The sequence below is a fragment of the Hyperolius riggenbachi genome, chromosome 1 (assembly GCF_040937935.1).
Source record: "Hyperolius riggenbachi isolate aHypRig1 chromosome 1, aHypRig1.pri, whole genome shotgun sequence".
In the NCBI taxonomy this organism is placed as follows: domain Eukaryota; kingdom Metazoa; phylum Chordata; class Amphibia; order Anura; family Hyperoliidae; genus Hyperolius; species Hyperolius riggenbachi.
The window spans coordinates 480,085,715-480,109,377 of NC_090646.1; the positions used below are offsets into that span (position 1 = coordinate 480,085,715).

At 44.8% G+C, this 23,663-nt stretch overlaps 1 long non-coding RNA gene and 4 other non-coding genes across 5 annotated transcripts in view; 2 read left to right on the forward strand and 3 right to left on the reverse strand.

The window, feature by feature from the left end:
• Positions 1-3,382: 3,382 nt before the first annotated feature.
• TRNAT-UGU (transfer RNA threonine (anticodon UGU)) lies at positions 3,383-3,455 on the forward strand. Its single transcript has one exon. It is a non-coding gene; the product is annotated as a tRNA-Thr (tRNA).
• A 401-nt stretch (positions 3,456-3,856) lies between these two features.
• LOC137554828 (uncharacterized) overlaps positions 3,857-23,663 on the forward strand; it is a 39,073-nt gene continuing 19,266 nt past the window's right edge. Inside the window, exons 1-2 of the long non-coding RNA XR_011027550.1 lie at positions 3,857-3,988; positions 12,140-12,219. This is a non-coding gene — a long non-coding RNA (uncharacterized lncRNA). The remainder of the gene's footprint in view (positions 3,989-12,139; positions 12,220-23,663) is intronic.
• On the reverse strand, positions 14,575-14,647 carry TRNAR-ACG (transfer RNA arginine (anticodon ACG)). Its single transcript has one exon. It is a non-coding gene; the product is annotated as a tRNA-Arg (tRNA).
• TRNAR-ACG (transfer RNA arginine (anticodon ACG)) lies at positions 15,528-15,600 on the reverse strand. The gene has a single exon. It is a non-coding gene; the product is annotated as a tRNA-Arg (tRNA).
• Positions 16,808-16,880, reverse strand: TRNAR-ACG (transfer RNA arginine (anticodon ACG)). The gene has a single exon. It is a non-coding gene; the product is annotated as a tRNA-Arg (tRNA).

The following is a 23,663-nucleotide window of genomic DNA, read 5'->3' on the forward strand; positions in this document are numbered from 1 at the left end:
GGCAGAACCCAAAAAGTGTCTATAGGGCCCTTCTTGTCCACCTCTCTACCATTTAAGTATGGGGTGCCCCAGGGCCCAATCCTTTCTCCCCTGCTTTTCACAATTTACATGTTACAGCTTAGAAAACTAATCCAAAAACACGGCCTGACATACCACTGCTATGCGGACAACACCCAACTATATCTTTCCTTCAAGCCTGGTGTGACAGACCCAACTCTAACTATAAACGCCTGCTTACGTGAACTACAGCAATGGATGAGTAACAACTGGCTGAAACTAAATGCAGACAAAACTGAAGTCCTTCTGATCTAGGGGCAGCACATGACAACAAAACAACTTAACTTGCAGTCTTCACCACTGGGAATAGGAGGCACGGATCTACACAGCTCTGATCATGTGCGTAGCCTGGGAATTCTAATTGATGGGGATTTAAACTTCAGAACTCACATCTCTGCTGTAGTGAAATCATCCTATTTTTACCTTAAGAACATCGCAAAAATCAAGCACCTCATCCCCCCAGAAGATCTACCAACCTTAGTTCATGCCTTCATTACCACCCGACTGGACTACTGCAATGCTCTCTACACTGGCCTTCCAAAAAAAGACTTGTACCGCCTACAGCTGATACAGAAGACTGCTGCCAGACTGCTAACCAACCAACCCCGTCACTGCCACATAACGCCAGTCCTGCACTCCCTTCACTGGCTACCTATAGAATGGAGGGTCCAATTCAAGATCGGCCTACTGACATTTAAATCACTGAATAATCTGGGCCCAGGATACATGAAAGAAATGTTGCAGCTGCGTAGCAATCCCCACATTCTCAGATCCACAGGTTCTAATAATCTATTCATACCCAGAGTCCACTTGGAAACTTTTGGTCCCAGAGCCTTCTGTCATGCTGCTCCGTTTTGGAACTCCTTACCTCAACAGATCAGGACAGCTCCATCCCTGGACGTGTTGAAATCCAGAGATTCCTGTGTACACTTTGACATTTTTTATCATAACAACCAATGATTTATACAGGAAAATCATGACGATTAACAAGGTTGCCCAAACTTTCGCATCCCACTGTAGATGGCTTCTATCCGGTGAGCAGTAACAGTGTGGGGGACCAAGGTATGGATTCACCTTATGTATTGAGCACCTGCACCAATTACACAGGGTGGCTGTGGTTTTGTCAGAAGATTGATCCAAATATTATTACTTTGTGTGGAAAGTCTTACTTATTGCAGAAAAACCTGATGTGATGTGACCCAAAGAGTAACATTCCTGTTTATCACTGAGCGCATGACCCACCTGAAAGCTGAGGTGGTGATTATCTGGTGAGCATTATATATAGAGAGGTGAAGTATGCAGCAATTCACTAAGAGTGGCGTTTTATAGTCATTGGGTTGTGTGCAGCCCCTGGCCGCCCAAGAGGCGGGGTGAGGCAGGTTCCTCAAGCGACAAAAGTGTGTGTGTGTGTGTGGGGGGGGGGGGGGGCGGCGCCCGCCTGGCTGTGAGTGGGGTGGAGGCCCCGAGCTGGAGGGGGTAGCAGCCAGGAAGGGTGGCACTCCCCTCCCTAACCTGGGTCCCCCCGTCTGCTCTCCCCTCCATAATTGCGCAGTGTGTGGTCAGGCAGTGGGTGGGGGAGCAATTACTCACCTCTTCCTTCCGCATTCCAGCGTGCATACCACCGTTCGTCACTTCCTGCAATGCCTCCCACTTGAGCCACATTGCAGGATGTGACAAGCGGTGGTACGCACGCTGGAAAGTGGAAGGAAGAAGTAATTGCTCCCCCACCCACTGCCTGACCACACACTGCGCAATTGGATGGAGGGGGAAAGTGGATGGGGGGGGGAGCAGGTGAGGGAGGGGGGTCTGACCCCCCTCCCCACTGCTGTGCCCTCTTGCCCCCCTTTCTGGATGCTACCCCCTCCAGACTACCTGGGGGGGGGGGGGGGGGTAGCATCCCCGGCTCTGGTTGTGTGGTTGGAGAGTATAGCTATTCAGGTATTACCCTATGTGCAGCTATTTTGCATCGCAGAGTTCAAGGTGGAGAGCGCAGCAGTAAACTTAAAAACCTGAGTCGAGTAAAAAAAAACAAAAAAAAACTTTTATACATACCTGGGGCTTCCTCCAAGGCTCCAACCCCCTTCAAGATGATTGGTACCTCGCTGTCCTCCTCCGCCTGGATCCCCCTCACCCAGTAACTTAGACTGCTCTTATCCTTCTTTCTGTTTTAGGAAAGCAAACTTTTGTTTTTCTTAACATCTTAGTAAGGGGGCTTTTAGGACCATTGTAGTCCCTTACACACTCCAATGAGTTCTGGGTCACCATGAGCTTGCTGGTTAGTCTGTGCCTCTCGGATTCACAAGCCCTACTCCATAGAGCCAAATTAATCCATGCCATGCACTGATGAGGATCAAACAATCCGAAACAGTCTGTATGCATGTTGGATTATTATGGCTCTGTACAAATTAACAAGCTGACACATCATTGCATTCCAGCGGTTCTGGAGGTGTGTTTAGCTTCTAAGGCCCGGTTCACATTAGTGTTCGCTATCCGGATTTTCCGGATCTGATCCGGACCGCATACTGTACAAACGGAACGTACGTTCCGCATAGCAATGTAAAGGCTATGCGGACGTTCACACGTGTCCGTTCCGTACAGTACGGAGCCGGATCGGATCCGGACTCTTTTCCAACATGCGCTATTTTTTGGGTCCGGCTCTCCGGCCCACGCACCCGGACCTGAGCCTGACAGCACCATCAGGAACACAGCACAGAAACCAATGGGGAACGGAAGGCCCAGAACACACTGCCTACAAAAACCTGACGTTCTACCCCACTTCCTATGCGTATCCAAGCAGCCATTTCGGATGGGGACACATGGGCCAAGCATGTCTGGAGTGGAGCAGCAATGACAGACGTGCTGGAGCTGTTTGGCAGTATGTCGGGAGGTGGAGGTGAGGCCTACAGCGGAGGAACCTGATTCTACACGTGCACCAGGTGCACCTTCTGCTGACACCAACATTTTTTTTTTAAATTTCGCTATTTTTTGCTCACGGTTCCGGATGGCAGCCTGATGCTTGCCTGATACAAACGGATCGGATCCGGATCGGAACCGTACAGTTCTGATCAGGATCAGGTCAGGATCCGGTCCGTTTACTTGCCAAAACGCAAGTGTGAACGGGGCCTAAGGGTACAATGGTTAATTTGCATATATTCAACAGTGTTGCACTGGGAGACATCTCAAGCTCACTCCAACCTGAATTATCGCAAATTCTTTCTGTTTTAGGAAAGCAAACTTTTGTTTCTCTTATCCTTCAGCAGTGACAAAAAAAAAATGATCTCCAGACGTTTTCTATAAAGCATAGTTTCAAAAATCATTGTCAGGTGGCTCCATAGCTCAGGGGTTAGAGCACTGGTCTTGTAAACCAGGGGTCGCGAGTTCAAATCTCGCTGGGGCCTTCTAAACACTTTTTCTGTGCTTAACTCACCCTTAAATCCTAGTGAATGTTCGGAGCTCCGTAGCATTTCGACTCTTACGTCGTCTGTTTTTTTACGTCAGTTTATCATCTGGGCACAATACACGTTTCCCTGCTGTAAAACAAGCACGCTGTGCATTAGGAGGTTTTCAGATTACAACTCCGCCTAATGTCACGTAGTTCAATACTTGCTCAGACATTACTGTTGCTATTGAGGGATTTCAATATTAAGCACTCGCACGAGTATTTATCTGAAATCGCATTATGACGCAAAATTACGTAGATGTAGGATGGACGGGTACATTTCCAATGGACGGGTACATTTCCAGCACAAATAATTGAGACGTTATGCAATGCTGCCCCCTGCTGGTTGTCTGCTGAACAGGTTCGGTGCATGATATGCTTCCGATACATGCATTTAGTTACTAGTTGGAAAGCTCGCACCGGTTACAGAGACAGGATAAGCTAGCTTAGGTTGAGCTCTAGAGTAAAAAGATTCTCCAAAACTGAAGCATGGTAAGCAAAAAAAACATTAGTCATTTCTTCTAACCTCCGTTGTTCAGCAGTACATTGCCACAGATAATAAGGCCTAATAACTTCTTTATAAGGGGCTGTAAACATAGTCACGTTGATAGTGATTATCTCAACAGAACATGGTGGAGATAGAGGCAGTGTCATAGCATTAGTGGATGCAGACAGGGGCGTAGCAATAGGGGGTGCAGAGGTAGCGACCGCATCGGGGCCCTTGGGCCAGAGGGGCCCCGGAGGACCCTCCCTCAACCACAGTATTAGCTCTCTATTGGTCCTGTGCTCATAATAATCACTTCTATAGATACTTTGAACAGTGGTAATCTTTAACAAACTACTTCCTATTCCCTTCTTGCACCTCTGACACTGTAGTTGCCATTGGCAGGTTTTTGTGCGCCGTATTAATTGTTATGTATTGATTGCTTGGGGGGGCCCCATTGTAAAACTTGCATCGGGGCCCACAGCTCCTCAGCTACGCCACTGGATGCAGAGGTTGCGTCCGCACCAGGGTCTTATGCCAGAGGGCCTCTTCCTGGTCGTCTGCTGGTAATAATCAATTCTATAGCTGCTTTGAATAGTAGTTAACAAACTGTTCCCCATGCCCCATCGCCTTCTTGCACCTCTGACACTGTGGTACTATAGTCCTTGGCCTGTTTTGGTGCACTGTATCAATTGTTATGTATGAAGTGCTTGGTGGACCCAATGTAAAACTTGCATTTGGGCCCATAGCTCCTTAGCTGTGCGACAGACAGAGGTGTGAAGTTGGTTGCAAGGCATGCCTGGTGAATTGAGTGCCGCTGTATGCCAGCTAGCAGTAATTCAGGAATGGGCTATATATAGCCGAGCGACTCTGGCATTAGTGAGCGTTTGAGTAAAGTATAGCTGCGCACTGGGTTAGTGTTAGATGTAGGTGGGGGTTGTGTCTAAAATCGACCGATCCTGCATGCTGGAAAGAGCTGGCTGAGCCCTTTTGAACAGGATTCAATTTCCCATCGGACCCCCGTCCGGTCTCCTCCCATGTGTAATGTGTATACCCCCAGTAGTGTAATGTGTACTCCCCACCCCCTGGCTCACCTTACCTTACCTCTATGTGACCTGACTGCATGTACGAGGTCACACGTGCCACTGGGTACAGGTGCCGCTGGTGGTCATAGATAAAAGATTCAGGAGGAGGTGCATCAGTGAATAGGTGAGCCCGTAGGGTACACATTACATTATCAGGGGTATACATTACATGGGGGAGACCTGGGGCCCAGCAGGCGAAGGCAGCGGCGCTAGTATGGACACTTTCCAATAGAAATAATGCGGAAATCTGTATGCAGTGTGTGGGCACGTAATGGATCCCTGTCTGATCAGATTTGATTATAGCGAGATCTATCTGATAGTCGATCTGGTGGCTTTCGCTAATATATGCCCGCCTTTAGCTGCATGCAACCCAATAAGACACAGCAAACAAAATAAAACAAAGAACCACAGTTAACTGAACTATTCAAGCATTGGATATGCAAAAAAAATCAATCATGCTAGAGTGGTTGGAGAAAAACTGCCTAATTATCACAGTATTAGGTTACAAGCCACCTAAACAGCATCACATGCAGGCAAACACACTTCCTCATACTACGCATGCTGGCTGGGCAGATACAGGTATCGCTGAGTCCATGTATGCAAAAGCTTATAAGATTCGGTTATCCAGTTAGTCTGAGTTGGATAAAGTGCTGTGCTTTGACCGAAGTACCTCGGCAGTGAGCTCATGTAAGAATAAGGCCCTTTTTTCACGAGAGACTGAAGGTTCTTCCTTCACTAGAAGGGCAGCCTCCCTATGGAGTCACATGTGAGCGCAGCTGCATCCATGCTTAGATGCGACTACAGTAGTCCCTTTTTTCCCACCAGGTAACACCACCATGTGTCAAACAATAACATGTGGTGTTACAGTTTCTGCCATCCTCGTGACCAGCAGCTAGGTAGCTGAACTGTTCAACAATCATCTGTGCAAAAGCAGTCTTACAGTTTTATACCACCTTCTCCAGGGAAAATAAGGTACAATGGTCGAGTGAATATTTACGACAGTTACCAACCAGGAAGGGATGCCGAGGGTTCCTTAAAGTTAGCAAGAACTCCCAGAATATCTTGGGTGAACACATGGGGCTTGATTCACAAAGCAGTGATAACTGTTATCACGCTGTGAAAAGTGCTTTGCGCGAAATTTAGCGTGAAAATGGACGTAATTTGGCAAAGCAGTACCTGAAATCTAGGTACAACACCTGAACAATTCCTCATACTTGGTGAAAAAACAAATAAGCAATTTTGCTTGGGGTATGTGTAAAAATACACCCCAAAACACATTGTACTACTTCTCCCGAGTACGGCGATACCACATGTGTAGCACATGTGTAGCACTTTTTTGCACCCTAACTGCGCTAAGGGGCCCAAAGTCCAATGAGTACCTTTAGGATTTCACAGGTCATTTTGCGGCATTTGATTTCCAGACTACTCCTCACGGTTTAGGGCCCCTAAAATGCCAGGGCAGTATAGGAACCCCACAAATGACTCCATTTTAGAAAGAAGACACCCCAAGGTATTCTGTTAGGAGTATGGTGAGTTCATAGAAGATTTTATTTTTTGTCACAAGTTAGCGGAAAGTGACACTTTGTGAAAAAAAACAATACAAATCAATTTCCGCTAACTTGTGACAAAAAATAAAATCTTCTATGAACTCACCATACTCCTAACGGAATACCTTGGTATGTCTTCTTTCTAAAATGGGGTCATTTGTGGGGTTCCTATACTGCCCTGGCATTTTAGGGGCCCTAAACCGTGAGGAGTGGTCTGGAAACCAAATGCCGCAAAATGACCCTTGAAATCCTAAAGGTACTCATTGGACTTTGGGCCCCTTAGCGCAGTTAGGGTGCAAAAAAGTGCCACACATGTGGTATTGCCGTACTCAGGAGAAGTAGTACAATGTGTTTTGGGGTATATTTTTACACATACCCATGCTGGGTGGGAGAAATATCTCTGTAAATGGACAATTGTGTGTAAAAAAAAAAATCAAAAGATCGTCATTTACAGAGGTATTTCTCCCACCCAGCATGGGTATGTGTAAAAATACACCCCAAAACACATTGTACTACTTCTCCCCAGTACAGCGATACCACGTGTGGCACTTTTTTGCACCCTAACTGCGCTAAGGGGCCCAGAGTCCAATGAGTACCTTTAGGCTTTACAGGGGTGCTCAAAATTTAGCACCCCACCCACTTGCCAGGACAGTTAACAAACTCCACAAATGACCCCATTTTGGAAAGAATACACAACAAGGTATTCCATGAGGGGAATGATGAGGTCATTGAAAATTTTATTTTTTGTCACAAGTTAACGGAAAATGACACTTTGTTAAAAAAAAAATAATTTTGCTAACTTGTGAAAAAAACTAAAATCTTCTATGAACTCACCGTGCACCTCACATAATACTTTTGGGTGTCCTCTTTCCAAAATGGGGTCATTTGTGGAGTCTGTCCTGGCATTTTAGGGTCTCTGCAATCATTACATGTATGGCCAGTATTAGGAGTTTCTGCTATACTCCTTATATTGGGTATACAGGTAATGCACTCTGGGCTGAAAGGAAAAATGAACTGCAAACATACCTTGCTGAACATCAATGGCAGATCTTCCTCCACATCAATGGCAGTGATAACCTCAGGAGAGAGACACCCCGTGCCACCCTGCACTCAGGGTGAGCCACCAACTTATGTGACTGGACCTCAGAACTTTAGTATACAGCATTATGCCTGTAGGATACAGCAATATGCCTGCCAATAGAGATGACTCTGTGTGGCATTAAAGCATCATCATAGGCCCAAATCACATATAAACCGGGGGTGTCCACACTCAAGGGAAATTCAAACATGCCATCTTATATCGCCAACCCAGGACAGATCAGCAATATCAAGCATGGAAACCGATCCTTCTTCCGACTTTTATGCTTACCTGTTTGGTTTTCAAGCTTACCTCTCCTCCCCCTGGGACAATGTGCGAAAGACCACTGAGTGTGTGCCTACTCCTGTGTCTGGAGTTCCCTAGGTTCTAATAGTGTACCTGCTCGTGGTACCTCTCAAAACACTCCCCTACGCATAGGCCAGGGTGGTCAGGACAGCGGGGACAATAATAAACAGTGTCAGTCCTTGTTCCAGCCCTGCTGCAGACACGGCAACATTTTCTTCGGATGCGTTGACCTGGGGCACACGGAAGCTGATAGGCGTAATGCCTTCCATGCAGTCGGCTAGTTGCATCTGGGGGGGGGGGCCTGGCACCTCCTGGATACAGGATGTCCAGAACGATCTGTTCCTGAAATTGAAGGAAAGATCCAGTTCTCCCAGCCTTACTGTAGAGAACAAAGCTGTTGTAAACTGCCAATTAAATCAGATAAAAAGACACTTTCTTATACCAGCGTCTTGTTTTCCGGGAAATTAGATAGGGCGCTAACCTCTGGTCATTGAAGTCCACCCCTCCCATATTGACATTATATTCGTGGACGACAAGGGGCTTTTCAATGACCTCAGTTGCCCGTTGAATTTGGACTGTCGTGTCTGTGTGAATGGTGGACAGAAAGTAAACGTCCCTCTTGTCCCTCCATTTCACCGCAAGCAGGTCGTCAGTACGCAAGGCAGCCCTCTGCCCCCGTTCAAGTCTGGTGGTAACGAGCCATTGGGGGAAGCCCTGGCGACTAGGCCGCGCAGTGCCACAGCATCGGATTCCTTCTAACTTTAAGTGCTGATAGAGGGCCACACTTGTGTAATAGTCGTCCACATAAAGATGGTACCCCTTCTGGAACAAGGGTGACACCAAGTCCCACACAACCTTTCCACTGCTCCCCAGGTAGTCAGGGCATCCGACCGGCTCCAATTTTGATTCTTTTCCCTCATAGACCCTAAAATAAGATGTATAGCCTGTGGCCCTTGCACAGAGCTTATACAGTTTCACCCCATACCGGGCGCGCTTGCTTGGGATGTACTGTTTGATGCCAAGGCGCCCGGTAAAGCGTAAGAGGGACTCGTCTACGCAGATGTTCTGTTCAGGGGTATAAGCATCTGCAAATGTTGATGACAGGTGGTCTATGAGGGGCCGAATTTTGTGGAGCCGGTCATAAGCAGGGTGGCCCTTTTCATGACAGGTTTTGTCGTCGTTGAAGTGCAGGAAGCGCAGGATTTACTCAAATTGTGTCCTGGACATGGCAGCAGGGTACAAGGGAACATGATGTACTGGGTTCGTAGACCAATACGACCGCAATACATTCTGTTTCATTAGTCCCAAGTGAAGGATAAGGGCCAAAAAGATTTTAATGTCGGAAACTTGGACTGGTTTCCACCGGAAAGGCTGGGCATAGCTGCTCTCCGGGTGCTCGGTGATGAATTGTGTGGCTTTACAGTTGGTCTCAACTACAATTAAGTCCAAGAGAACCTGGGTGATGAACAGCTGCAAAAAGTCTAGGGCCGTTCCTAGATAAGCTGTCGCCACCTGAACTCCAGACTGGGCGGTGAAAGGGGGCACTACGGGTGCGGCGGAATCAGGGGATTGCCAATCTGGATGTGCCAGCACCTCTGGGAGTCTATGGGTACTACGGGCCCGTCTTCTTCTTGGTGGCTGCGACGGGGGTACTACTGCACATGCCACCGTACCAGTTTCAACTTCCATGCTGGCGCTCACCACTTCACCAGGGTCTACGGAAGTACTGGTACTAAGTCCAGGAGATGCTGCGCTGCTGGTGCCTGCCTCACCAAGAAAACTCTCATCAGCGCTAGCACCACCCTGCTGCCCTTGAGGCGGATCCTGCGCCACCTGCGGTCTAACGACATGGGGTCAGGTACACCTGGCTCTAGCCGGGACCAAAACCTCGTCATCACTTTCGGTCCGAGAACCACTGCTTTCCACAGGTTCAAATTCGGACCCGGATGATTCGTCGGCTGAGTCTACCCAAATGCACTCATCCGACTGGTCCATGTACCTGTATACCTCCTCATCGGAAAGCCCCCTTCTTGCCATTGTGGACTGCTAAATTTATGGGGTTTTCCTCCGAGACTACCCAGAAAAAAAGAGCACCTACCTAGCAAAAGGGAGTATTGGAGAGGTATTGGGGGTGGTGGCGAGTGGGGTCTCAGAGGCAATCAAACAATCACAGGACAATCAAATACAATTACAGCACAATCGAATCCAATCACAGCACAAGCAAATCTGATGCACTCGGAAGGTGGTGGTTGGAGGTGGGGGGGGGGGGGGTGTTGGGGTTGGCGGGAAGTGGGGTCTCAGAGGCAATCAAACAATCACGGGACAATCGAAGCAGATCACGGGACAATCAAATACAATTTCAGCACAATCGAATACAATCACAGCACAGTCAAATACAATGCACTCGGACGGTGATTAGGGGGGTCTGAGGGCGATTTGAGGGGGTGGGGGGTTGATCAGGAGCCCGCACAGGGCAGACTGAGTCCTGATCTGATGAGAGGCAGACACAGGGGGTTACTGATCGAAGATCAGTTAGTGATTGCTGGGGAGGACAGATGTAAACAATGCGCAGAGGATGTAATCAGGAGGGGGGTATGAGGGCAATCGAGGGTCTGGGCAGGTGATCGGTTGTCCCCGCGGGGCAGTTAGTGTCTGCTCTGATGGGTGGGGGTGCTGAGGGGTGATAGACAGGTGATCAGAGGGGGATCAGGGGGTAAGGTAGCTGTATACAGATGTATACAGTATACAGGGGGGTAGTCTGGGATGGGGTCTGGGGGTGATCTAAAGGTAGGGGGGGATCAGGGGTGATTAGGAGGCAGTTAGGGACCTAAACTAAGGGATAGCGTTGATAGTTAGTGGCAGGTGGGGGGGGGGTTTAGAGGGGTGCAAGGGTGCTGGCAGGGGTCTGCTGAGGTGATCAGGGGGGGGGGGTCTGAAGGCTGGGGTGGGAGATCAGGGGGGCTAGGTACAAAAAAAACCAATGTGGCTTGTGCACTTAAAATGGCTTCCTCCTCGCTGGTGGTCTCTGGAACAATGAGACCACGAGGCGAGGAGGAAGCACGTATAAGGCACTTTGTTTACCTAACAAAGTGTCTTATACGCATTTGATTGGCGGATTTTTATATTCCTCCGCTCGCCGGCGCTGCTAAATGGCCGGCGAGCTGAGACTAAATTGCCGGCTATCGATCCCCGGCTGAGGATCGCGTCACGGATGACGCAATCACTCCGCCCATGCCCATACAAAGACCGCCGCCATTTGTACATGCGGCGGTCCTTGCGGGGTCCACTTCCCGGCCGCCATTTGTACATGCGGCGGTCGGGAAGTGGTTAAACCATTAACTAACAGGAAAATATTGTGTAGAAGAGGATGCCGACTGAATCTGAGAACGGACAGTATATAGATCAGAGTCCTGGCAGTAGAAGGCCCCCATTGGATCGCAATGAGAATCCTGCCTAGCAACAGGAAGGATTCTCATTGGTTCACCGAGTGGTGGACCAATGAGAATCCTCCCTGTTGCTAGGCAGGATTCTTATTGTGATCCGATGGGGGCCTGCTTTTGCCAGGACTCTAATCGACTTAATATACCAGCAAGTGTGCTCTGCAATGGAGCTGAGTGACAGTGGCTGCAGCGGTGCAGGACCCAGGCGGTAGCGGGGACCCAAACAGTGGTGGCGGCAGTGGAACGGATGCACAACGGTGAGTAGTGGAAACATGTTGGCGGACTTGCGACAGGACACAGTGTACCTGCTCAGGACGTGCAGTAAACCCACTGTTGTGCATCTGGCGTAGTCGGAACCAAGCCTAAAGGTCTCTGCAGTGTATACGGTAGAATTTAAATGACTGCATTCCACTGCCTCATGAAAGGGCAATGAATCTATAAAACAGGCAGTCAGCCTCACTACTAAAATGTTGTGACTAAGAACATAGAACCGTTCTGAAAGTAGTGGCTTGCACAAAAAATAGTGGCTTGCACAAATAAATACATTCATAAAATTAAGTAAAGAATCTTAAAAGTAAACTAGAACAACTAAATGTATTGACGTGTGATTTGACAAATGATAACTTTAATGAGTAAAGCAATTAGTTGAGTATTGAAAGCTGTAATTAATTGTGACACTCCTTTAATTGTGACATGGTGACAGATACAGAAATGTTCTTCCCTTCAGATCTGGCAGAGAAAGTAAGAGAATCACTTGGACATCACAAAGGCTATGCCCAGAAGGTAAGGATAAGTATACAGGAAGGCAAACTGCTTAGATTGATAGTAGCACCATTAAGGTGGCCATACACTGGTCGATGTGCCATTAGATCGACCAGCTGACAGATCCCTATCTGATCGAATCTGATCAGATAGGGATCGTATGGCTGCCTTTACTGCAAACAGATTGTGAATCGATTTCAGCCTGAAACCGATCACAATCTGTTCAGCTGCTCCTGCCGCCTGTCCCCCCCCCCCCCCCGTATACATTACCTGAGGCTGGCTCCCGGGCGTCTTCTCCGCACTGCACCGCACCGCTGTTCTTGCTCCATCCCGGCGCTTCCTGTGTTACTCCGTGACCAGGAAGTTCAAATAGAGCGCCCTCTATTTCAACTTCCTGGTCACCGGAGTGACACAGGAAGTATAAGCGTACACTGGGACATGCGGAAATGCGGTGCAGCGAGGAGAAGAGGACCCCGGAGCCAGCTTCAGGTAATGTATACATGCTCGGATCGGGCCCGAATCGTACGCCGCAAGCGACGCGCTCCTACCGCCGGGCGATCGAGGGTAATTTCCCGCACGGCGCGATCGACGGACCGATCCGATTTCGGGAGGAAATCGGATCGGCGGGTGCGTTTAGCGCAAGCGATTGGCAGCCGATCCGATCCCAGGATCGGATCTGCTGTCGAAACGGCCGTGAATCGAGCCAGTGTATGGCCTGCTTTAGCCTTTCTATTGTAACTCAAATGTCTCTTTAGATTAAATCACAAAATGGTAATGTAGAACATTTAAATGCAACTAGAGTAGAACTCGCACATTCCTTCAATTCATATGAGGCTCTTTCACTTGGAAATCTAATGTATACACAAGAATGGACTTCCCATAAATACCAGCTATTTAAAGGACAACTGTCTTGAGAAGAATATGGCGGCTGCCATATTTGATTCCTTTTAAACAATACCAGTTGCCTGGCAGCTCTGCTGGTCTATTTGGCTGTCAGTAGTGATTGAATCACATCAGAAACAAGCTTGCAGCTAATCCAGTCAGATCTGACAATAATGTCAGGAACATCAGATCTGCTGCATGCTTGTTCAGGGTCTATGGCTAATATTAGAAGCAGAGGATAATCAGGAAAGCCAGGCAGCTGGTATTGTTTGTAAAGAAATAAATATGGCAGCCTCCATATCTATCTCAGTACAGTTGTCCTTTAAAGAAAACCTGAACTGAAAATTAAAAGTCAAAATAAACATAAACAAGTCATACTTACCTCCCATGTAGTCTACTCCTCAATCTCTTTCTCCTCTCCCGCGTCCTGTTTGTCCGCTGTGATCGATGGAATGCTCTGTCCTCCATTTTGAAAATGGCCATTACCCCATAACAGCTTTCTGGTCAGCACACTGTTAAACTGTAACATCGCCCACTTGAGCAATAGGGAAACATGAACATTACCGGGCACATCAGTTGTCCACTCAGCTATAACTGACAGCAACTGATATATTTCATTTCTGACAAAATGTTGTCAGAACTAGAAGGGATTATTGTCAGAAGAAAATGATGAGCTTCTGAGAGGAACTGATGGCAAGGTAACTATTTAATGTTCATTTGAAGTTACCTCATGTGTTTATTTTAAATAATTGTACTCAGTACAGGTTCCCTTTAAAGGTGTGTCCTTTATTCTTGGCCTTGCGCTATTTAATTTTTATTTTGTCAAAAATATGTGAAGTTCCATAGGGGTGTACGCACTAAACTGCGGTAAGCAGAATAAGGGCTGGTGCACACCAAGAGTGATTCTGAGCATTTTTAAAAATGCTTGCACTTTGAAAAGCGATTGGCTAATGTATTTCAATGGGATAGTGCACACCAGAGCGATTTGTTTTTTCCCGAAAAGCGAACTCCGGTCCTGCAGCATTTTTGCTGATTTCTGAGGCGATTCAGCCTCAATGTTAAGTATAGGAAAGTGGAAAATTGCTCTGAAAAATGCTAAATCATTGCGATTTTCCAAGCGTGTTTGTTACAGAAGCTGTTCAGTTACAGCTCTACTGTAACAAAATATAAAAACCGCTACACCAAAACGCTCCATAAATTGTAGGCATGATTGGAAAATTGCGAGGCACATGCCTAGAATCACCTAGAAAAATCTCTTCAAAAAGCACTAAGTGTTTGCGAATAAGCTAGCACTCTTTGGTGTGCACTGGCCTTAACATGAGTAAAGTCTTACTGCACGATGAGAAGAGCCGAATGCAATACATTACATGCAGTGCATTGCTCTTGACTTGTCGTGCGTGCGGACATAATTCTGCTTAGCGCAGTTTAGTGCAAACAAGTGGTTACAGTTAGTCTGTCCATCAAGTGTAACCCAAAAAATTAAAAATGTCAATGCGAGCCAGCCAGGAGTCGAACCTGGAATCTTCTGATCCGTAGTCAGACGCGTTATCCATTGCGCCACTGGCCCCTTGACTATAAGGTCGCGGTTTAAAAAAAAGCATTAAAAAAAAAAAAAAAAAAATCCTCAACAAGAGTTTTGCTTGTTGCTAGTTTTCACTACTTTGGATATCTACTATTGCGATTAGTGGATAACATAATGTTTTACAGAAATACAGTACAAAATATAAATAAAACACAAAAAATATATTTGTTTCTGTGCTTAAGTACACAACCAAAATACTCATTTGCACCCCTTTTAAGTCACCCTGCCTCCTGAAGGCCCCAGTTTTAGCTGCCCATGTTCTCATCCATAGGTACAAAGAGGCCAGAACTCAGCAAAAGATACAATGTATTTACATACTGTGCTTCTACTCCAACTTGCTGCTAGGTGGCACTGTGGAGACGATAGGGGATGGCCACTCCATTTTAGTGGAGACATTGGGCTTGATTTACAAAACGATGCTAACATTTAGCACACTGTGAAAAGTGCTTTGTGCGAAATTTCACGTGATAACAGTTATCGCGCGTTAACGGTCGCGTTCATGCGATAAATTTGCGTTGACAAGCGAACGTTAACGTTAATTTGTGTTAACACAGTTTTTATTATTTTTTTTATTTTATTAAAAAAAATAATAATAAATATATATATATATATATATATATTATATTTATATATATAAATATATTATTTTAACTTTTAATGTTTGCTGTTATGGGCAGTAGTGCTGGCGATAGCTTTTTTTTTTTATTATTATTATTTTTTTTTTGAACTTTTTTTTTTATATTGAATGCAATATTCAAAGCTGCTCCTGCTTATATTACTTTTTTAGTGCATACCTTCTATAATTATATTGCTAGTTTGCCTGAAAAGCGATATTTATTTAACCAGAAATATTAAAATGTCATTTCGAGCCAGCCAGGAGTCGAACCTAGAATCTTCTGATCCGTAGTCAGACGCGTTATCCATTGCGCCACTGGCCCCTTGACTGAAAGGGAGTGGTTAAAAAATCTTTACAAAAAGAAAACTCAACGGGAGTTGTGCTTGTTGCTAGTTTTCACTATTTCGAGTCATCTACTATTGCCATTGGTAAATAAACTAATGTTTTACAGAAATACAGTACAACATATAAATAAAACTCAAAATATATTTCAGTTTCTGTGTTTATTAAGTACACAACCAAAATACTCCTCTGCGCCCCCTTAAGTCACCCTGCCTCCCGAAGGCCCCAGTTCTTGCTGCCCATGTTCTCATCCATAGGTACAAAGAGGCCAGAACTCAGCAAAAGATACAATTTATTTACATACTGTGCTTCTACTCCATCTGGCTGCTAGGTGGCACTGTGGAGACGATAGTGGATGGCCACTTCATTTTAGTGGAGCCATTGGCCTCAATTCACTAAACTTATCTCCTGTCTTTAATAACTCTTCTAGAGTTGTTACCATGGTGATAAGGCATGTAGTATTCAGGAAACATTTTACCTCAGGCAAACCTAAAGTTAACTCTTCTGTGTTTAAGTTAACTCTTCAATCCTTAAAATAACTCCAGAGTTAAAGACAGGCTGTTCATTAACTGCGTGTGAAAATAACTACAGAGGAGGTAAATTAACTACAGAGGAGGTAAAATAACTACAGAGGAGGTAACTTAACTACAGAGGAGGTAACTTAAGGAATGAAGAGATAAGATAACTCTCTCTTATGTGGAGGTAAGTTTTCTCTTGCCTTATTATCTCCAGCATGATCTTAGTGAATTGAGGCCATTGTCTTTGGGGGAAAGGGGCTCAGTTCTCTTGATCTCCCTGGCTTTAAATTTACACAAAATGTTTGTACCAAAAGAGGTACAATTTTCTGTAAGCGGTTTTTTATATTGTAAGCATTTTTGCAAACCGCCTGCAAGTTGCAGTCTTGCGACTTGTCCACAAGCACACGTACAATATAAAAAAAGCACATTTTGAAAAAAATGTTTATTCAAAAAAAATAAAAAATATATGTTATGGGCAGTCGTGCTGGCCATATTTTTTTTTTTTGAACTCTTACTTTTTTTTATATTGAATCCAATACAGATGTTTGTATTGCATTCAATGCTGCTCCTGCTTATATTACTTTTTTTTAGTGCATACCTTCTATAGTTATATAGCTAGTTTGGCTGAAAAGAGAAATTTATTTAACCAGAAATATTAAAATGTCATTTCGAGCCAGCCAGGAGTCGAACCTAGAATCTTCTGATCCGTAGTCAGACGCGTTATCCATTGCGCCACTGGCCCCTGGACTGAAAAATTTAGGTTAAAAATCAGTGCAAAAAAAAAAAAAAACCCCAACTAGAGATTGTTGCTGGCTTATGCTACTTTGGATCTACTGATGCCATTGGAGGATGATATAATTTTTTTGCGGAAATACAGTACAAAATATAAATAAAAACACACAAAAAAATCAGTTTCTTTTAATAAATGTGCTTACCAAAATACTCATCTGCACCACCTTAAGTAACCCTGCCACCCAAAGGCCCTAGTTCTAGTCGCCCACGGCCAGAACTCATAGTAAATCGTATAATTTATTTACATACTGTGCTTCTACTCCAACTGGCTGCTAGGTGGCACTGTGGAAACTATAGTGAATAGCCACTTGATTTATTTTAGTGGAGACATTGGGCTTGATTCAGTAAACCGTGCCAAGTGTTATCACACCTGTGAAAAGCCCTATAAAACTTTGAGTGCGCGCGTAACGGCGCATCGGGGTGCGTCAAAAACGGCGCACCCGATGCGCCTATAAGGTCGCAATCGGTGTGACCTTAACGTCTCACCATGCGCCTAAAAGGTCGCACCCAATGGGACCTTATAGGTGCATCGGGTGCACCGTTTTCGGCGCACCGCGATGCGCCATTTCGCGGGACATTGTGCGCGATGTGAATTTAGTAAACGGTGCTAATCCAGTTAGCACCCTAGTTATCACGCCCAAAGTCTTTAGGTGTGCTAAATGGGTTAGCACCGTTTACTGAATCAAGCCCATTTGGGTTCTTTTCACAAAACTTCTCATAAATGACTTATCACCTATTTGCTAAAAATAACCTTTCAGCAAATTTACAAGCAAAATAATCAATTAAAGTAAGTGATTCCTGATCAACTTCATTTCAATATTACTTTTCTTACCTCAATTATATTATATTTTTGCTCTTTAGGAGCTTAAAAAAGTAACACAGATAAGGTGGAAACAGAGGGAAAACAGGCAAAAAAGCTCTGTGAATCATGCCCACTGTCTTTGGGGGGAAAGGGGCTCAGTTCTCTTCACCTCCCTGGTGTTTAATTTAGGCACAATTTTTTGTACCAAAAGAGGTACCATTTTTTGTAAGTGGTTCTTTATATTGTAAGCATTTTTGCAGACCGCTTGCAAGTTGCAGTCTTGCAAGTTGTCCGCAAGCATGTGTACAATATAAAAACCGCACTTTTTTTTTTTTTAAATAAAAAAAAAAATGTTATGTGTATCAGGGGCAAACTGTAACGATTGGTGTAGCAACACAGACGTCTGATTATGTGTGATCTGCAGAATCACCGATAATACAGACGCTATTATGTGGTGATCTGCAGAATCACCAATAATACAAGTATAGCTAGCAGGATAGCAAGGTGTATAGTGCTTGGTGCAACAGTAACTGAATAGTTTAACTAGACCTCACCAGAGGAGCTGGTGGGCACTATTGGTACACAGTAGCTGAATAGTTTGGCTAAACCTCACCAGAGGAACTGGTGGGTACTATTTGTACACAGTAATAGAATAGTTAGACTAGACCTCACCAGGGGAGCTGATGAGTACTAGACAAGAGCACCTCACCAGTGACAAGGGCTCACTGGTGAGTAGAGTGGTCAGACAGGCTAGGATCAGTAACAGGCGGGCAGGTACAGTACAAAATCGACAGGCAAGAGAGTAGTTAGATGTCAGGCAGAGTTCAGCAGCAGAGCCAGATGGGCAGAAGTACAGAATCGATTTGCAAGAGCAGAGTCAGAGGATAGCCAGAGTCATACAAAGAATATCAAATATACAATAAACAATAATCCTAGTCTTGTGTGAAATCCCTGGTTTCCTCCCAGATCAAATTAAAAATTCGAAGAAGAGAAGTCTACCCCTCTATATGAGTATAATGAAAGAGCATATGATTGGACCAAGACACCAGGGAAGTATAATATATTCCTTTTTATTGAAGCCAAAAACTGAAAAATTAAAAACATTTAAAAACAAAAGCACGCCATAACCATGCCTGTAATGGGCCCCAATGGTAACAATAGTATAGTGGCCTAGCAAATACTAAAAAGCACAAAAATATATATATATAAAAATAGGACACAATACTGGCCTAATAGTGTGTTCCTCTCAACATGAATGTGAAAAATATATATCAACTCAGTGTTACAGAAAAATGTCAATGAATAAAAATAATAATGGTAGAACACTGAGTCACACTATATATGAAAAGGAACACACCTGTATAATGTGATGTTAATGCTGCTTACATAAGATCCCCATAATGCTCAAAACTAGAAAATTTGGTTATATATTATATCTAAACTCCAATATAACTGTACAGTACATGAAAAAGTCATAAAGTGCAAAAACGTGCATAACCAATGAGAGCAACTATATAATGCTCAATAAAAGTGCGAAGTGCTAATGATCATATGATTAAACAATGTTGAAAAACAATGTAATACTGGTGCTGGAGGGGAAGGGGAAGGTGAAGGTGGAGATAGGAGGACTGTGGAATCAACGGAGTAAGTAGAGGATAATGAGGCAAAGTAATGAGAGTAAATGGGGTATGCAAGGCTCACCAAGATAAGAAGGTCAAACAAGCATGGAGATGGCTGCGAGGGCGCTCCAGCGCCCGTCCGACTAGTTCCGCCGAAGCTGCTGAAGGGACGAGTGTTTGTTATGTTTGGCTCGATTTAAATAGGTCCATAGACGCGGCCGCGTCACTGGCATGGCCCCGCGCGCCGTCCTGACGTCAGCGCGCCGGGTCAGCCATGCGCACTAAGTTGTGCGTTCCAAGCGTAATGCGTACTAAATTATGCATTCCATGCGTAATGACGTATGTATGTGTTACGAAAATAAAGACGCATCGCCATCTTGTGGACAAAAATAAGAATATAAGTAAAAAGAATATATAGAAGGAGCAAGGATAAAACCTATATAGAGAAAAAAGAAGAAAAACACTCCATCTTGTGGCCAATATACTAAAGACACCAGTTTTCCATCTTTATACAGGAGGATAAAGAAGTAAAACTAGAACCATATTTCCTTACAACAAAAAGAAAAGAAAAAACTACATTGTTTCCATCGAGGAAAATTAATAAACATTAAATCCAGACGTTTTTCTTTCTTTTGGAGATGGATACTCAGCAAGGGATGTTGTTAAGTATTGGAGACTTCCAAATATTCATCGAGGATAGAACCAACCAAAGGCCCAAACATCTCCTAATTGAAAGCATAAAGAAATATGTATATCAATTCAACATATTAAAGGAGAAAAGGGATATTTATTACTATCAAACCAAGGAAGGTCACTCCACCCAAATCCAAAATAAAAGTGAACAACTCCATCTACCTGTATGATGGAGAAAGTTATTGGTGTTATATAAAAGATGTAGTTCAAGAACATGCATAAACACAGTCAATTAAGATAAAAGCCCTACAATTCTCCATCTACTCACAAAATGGAGCAAGTAATTAATCTGAGAATATGTAGCATAGAAAGAACCTAAGCAAAGAAACAGAGATAATTAGTCCAGCTTTCCTACCTCAAAGCTGTAGATGTAGAGACAGGAACAAGATAGTCCAGCTCCCTTACCTTAAGCTGTCGAAAGGCATTAGATGGAATAATAAAAGGAAAAAAGGTAATAAAACCAGGAGAATCCACATGCAACACCCATACAGTGGTAAGTAAAAGAGACTATTGTGGCAGATAGCACCCCAGGTTGAAATCCTCATTGAGCCCATAAGGGGCTCTCGTACCTAATCTATGAATCCAACGTAATTCCCACTGTAGCAGTTTGATCGTATGGTTGCCACCTCTATTGTTTGGATGTAATCGCTGTAGTCCATACACTTTCCAATTTTCGATCTTACTTTGCCTGCATGTCAAGGTATGTGCTGCCACTGTGGTTAACGTCTTATTTTCCATATAATCCCTTTGGGCAAGTTTCATCGTGGAGCGGTGTTTTTGAATTCTCTGTTTAAGTGGATTTTTTGTCTGTCCTATATACCTCTTGGTACATCCGCATTCAAGAAGATATATCACCCAAGGCGTTTGGCAATTAATAAAATCTAACAAGGTAATGGTCTGACTGTCCCTATAATCTACAATAAATTTGGTGGGTGGCATCAGTGGACAAACGGAACATCCACCACATGGGAAGCTACCCTTCAGACTCAATGATCTCTGTGGGGCTTGATAGTGACTATGGCAAAGCTTGTCTCTCAGGGTGGGGGCCCTTCTTGCAGTCACAGAAGGTTTAGTGGTAACAAATTGGCTAATTGTAGGTTCGCTCAATAAGATATTCCAATGTTTTTTAAGGACTTGATGGATATCACTCCATTTCTCATTGTAAGTGGTAATTAGTCGAACTGTATTGTTAATATTTCCATTTTTATTTTTGCTTGATAGCTGTAACAGCTGTTCTCTTGGGGAAAATCTAGCTCGTCTCCAAGCCATTCGTATGTATTTGTTAGGATACCCCCGATCTCTGAATCTATCTGCCAACTTACTTGCTTCCCTTTCAAATTCCTCACTTGTGGTACAGTTCCGTTTAATTCTTAGAAATTGTCCAATGGGTATACTCCGTCTAGTCGTAGGTGTGTGGTATGACGAGTAGTGTAAGAGGCTATTTACAGCTGTTTCCTTCCGATAGAGAGTTGTATGTAGTTGCCCATCTGTTTAGTAATCGTGATATCCAAAAAGTTGACTTCGTCCTGAGAGATGTTAAAGGTGAGAAAAATATTATTATATTCCTCCCAGATCAAAACACACCGGATACTATCTAAGGTCTGAGCGCTAACACATGAGTATTCGCAACAGCAGACAGGTTGCGAGTGAAGACTGAAGGCTTTTGAAGCAGAGGAGACCCCACGGCAGCGCCCACCACCAATCAGCCAATCCGGAGCGCCGTGAGTCTTCTCTGACGTCAGCCGACCGGCTGGTCAGCTGACGCGCCTCCTCCCCGCATAAAGGTCCTGTCTCCGCGCGCGCCGCGCGATACAGCAACCCTATGAGCAATAGACAACCCCGTCCTCAGTGTACTAGACGCCAGAGGAACGGGAGAAGTCCCAGAGCAGGCAAGCGAGGCGGCTGCGGAGACACCCTGCGTGCCCGCAGACGCTGCTTCCATAGGTGTCACACAAACCCAGGATTTTCAAGGGGGGGGGGGGCGGGGGAAGATTCCTGAAAGGTCTCCCTCAGCCATGCACAATACAGTATAATAATATGGTAAGAGATCATGCTGGGTACACAAAATGCAATTTTCCATCCGACTGACCGACAAAGGGATTGATCAGGTGCAGTTTGGATACAGATGAGGACAGCCGACATTGGTAATGAAGGGGAAAGTGAAGCATTCACCCAGCAGGGCACAGGGCTGTGCTCATCCCTGACTTAAATTCCCCAGAGCTGCTCGATGCTCTGTACACACGCTGCTGCTCCATGCTCTGTACACACTCTGCTGCTACATCCAAAGTCAACTGTAGCAGGGAAAGAAAGGGGCAGTGGTGTGAGCTGCAGAATGGCTGCAGATATTCTGGTGTCTCAACTTGTGCCTGTCCCCAGACACTGCATCTGCCCTGGTCTGAGGGGGGATTCTGGGCAGCTGTAATTAGCCCCCCCTCTGCTTTTGCCTATGAGTATATATTTAAAGGGACTCCAAGCAGTGCAGTAACTATAGAAAGATGCATGCCATTTTGAAGCTCTCTTGCTCTTCTCTCCAATGATATATAAACCGCCACCCTATGCCTTTTAGTTTTTGTTATTTTCTATTGAAATCGCGGCCGCCATCTTGGATTCCTTATTCAGCATTGTATTATGCAGGACAACACTTTCCCCAGTGTCTGCAGCTCCATTCAGTGCAATTCAATGAAATACAAGGAACCCAGGGGGATATAATTACAAACATCATGCCGGTAGGTGTGAGGATATAATTAATTAGTTGTGGGTATGCTTAAAGGCATACCCACAGGCACTGCTCGGAGTCCCTTTAACTGCAGTGTTTGTTGTTATGGGCAGTAGTGCTGCCCATTGCTTTTTTTTTTTTTTTTTTCATTTGACACTTACATTTTTATATTGAATCCAATACAGATGTTTGTATTGCATCCAATGCTGTTGCTGCATACATTATTTCCTCCCCGCCCCCCCTCCACACACACACACACACACACAAATACGATCTACTTACTCGTCATGCGTAAGGCTTTGCAGATGTAATTCTCCAGACTAAAAATCGACTTAGCAGCACTGAAAAGGCCTGGTGTTTCTTTAACAGTTTCACAGCATCAGAACTTTTCTCTTATACAAGCCTCATTTTTAGATGCACAGAAGAAAACTGCCCGGGCATTTTTCCCCTGATGCCGTGCAAAGCAGGATGGGATTTCTGATGTTGTTGCTCTTGTTCTGCTGTTTTGGTGCAAATTTTTTTTTCTTAGATTTTGAATTTGACATTTGAAGCCTAGGGTGCGCAGCTGGGAGGGGTGATCAGGACACAGGACATTCGAAACTGTGTCTCCTGCTCCCTGTCACCTCCTTTCAACCAAAAAGATGGCTACCCCCATGACAAAGATGGCAGCCCCCATGAATCACAAACATTTGCCTGTTCTTTTAAAACAGTGCGAGTAAGAGATTATATTACCAATCTATTCTAAAGACAAAGACAAACACTTATATAGCGCTTTTCTCCTGGCGGACTCAAAGCGCCAGAGCTGCAGCCACTAGGACGCGCTTTATAGGCAGTAGCAGTGTCAGGGAGACTTGCCTAAGGTCTCCTGCTGAATAGGTGCTGGCTTACTGAACAGGCAGAGCC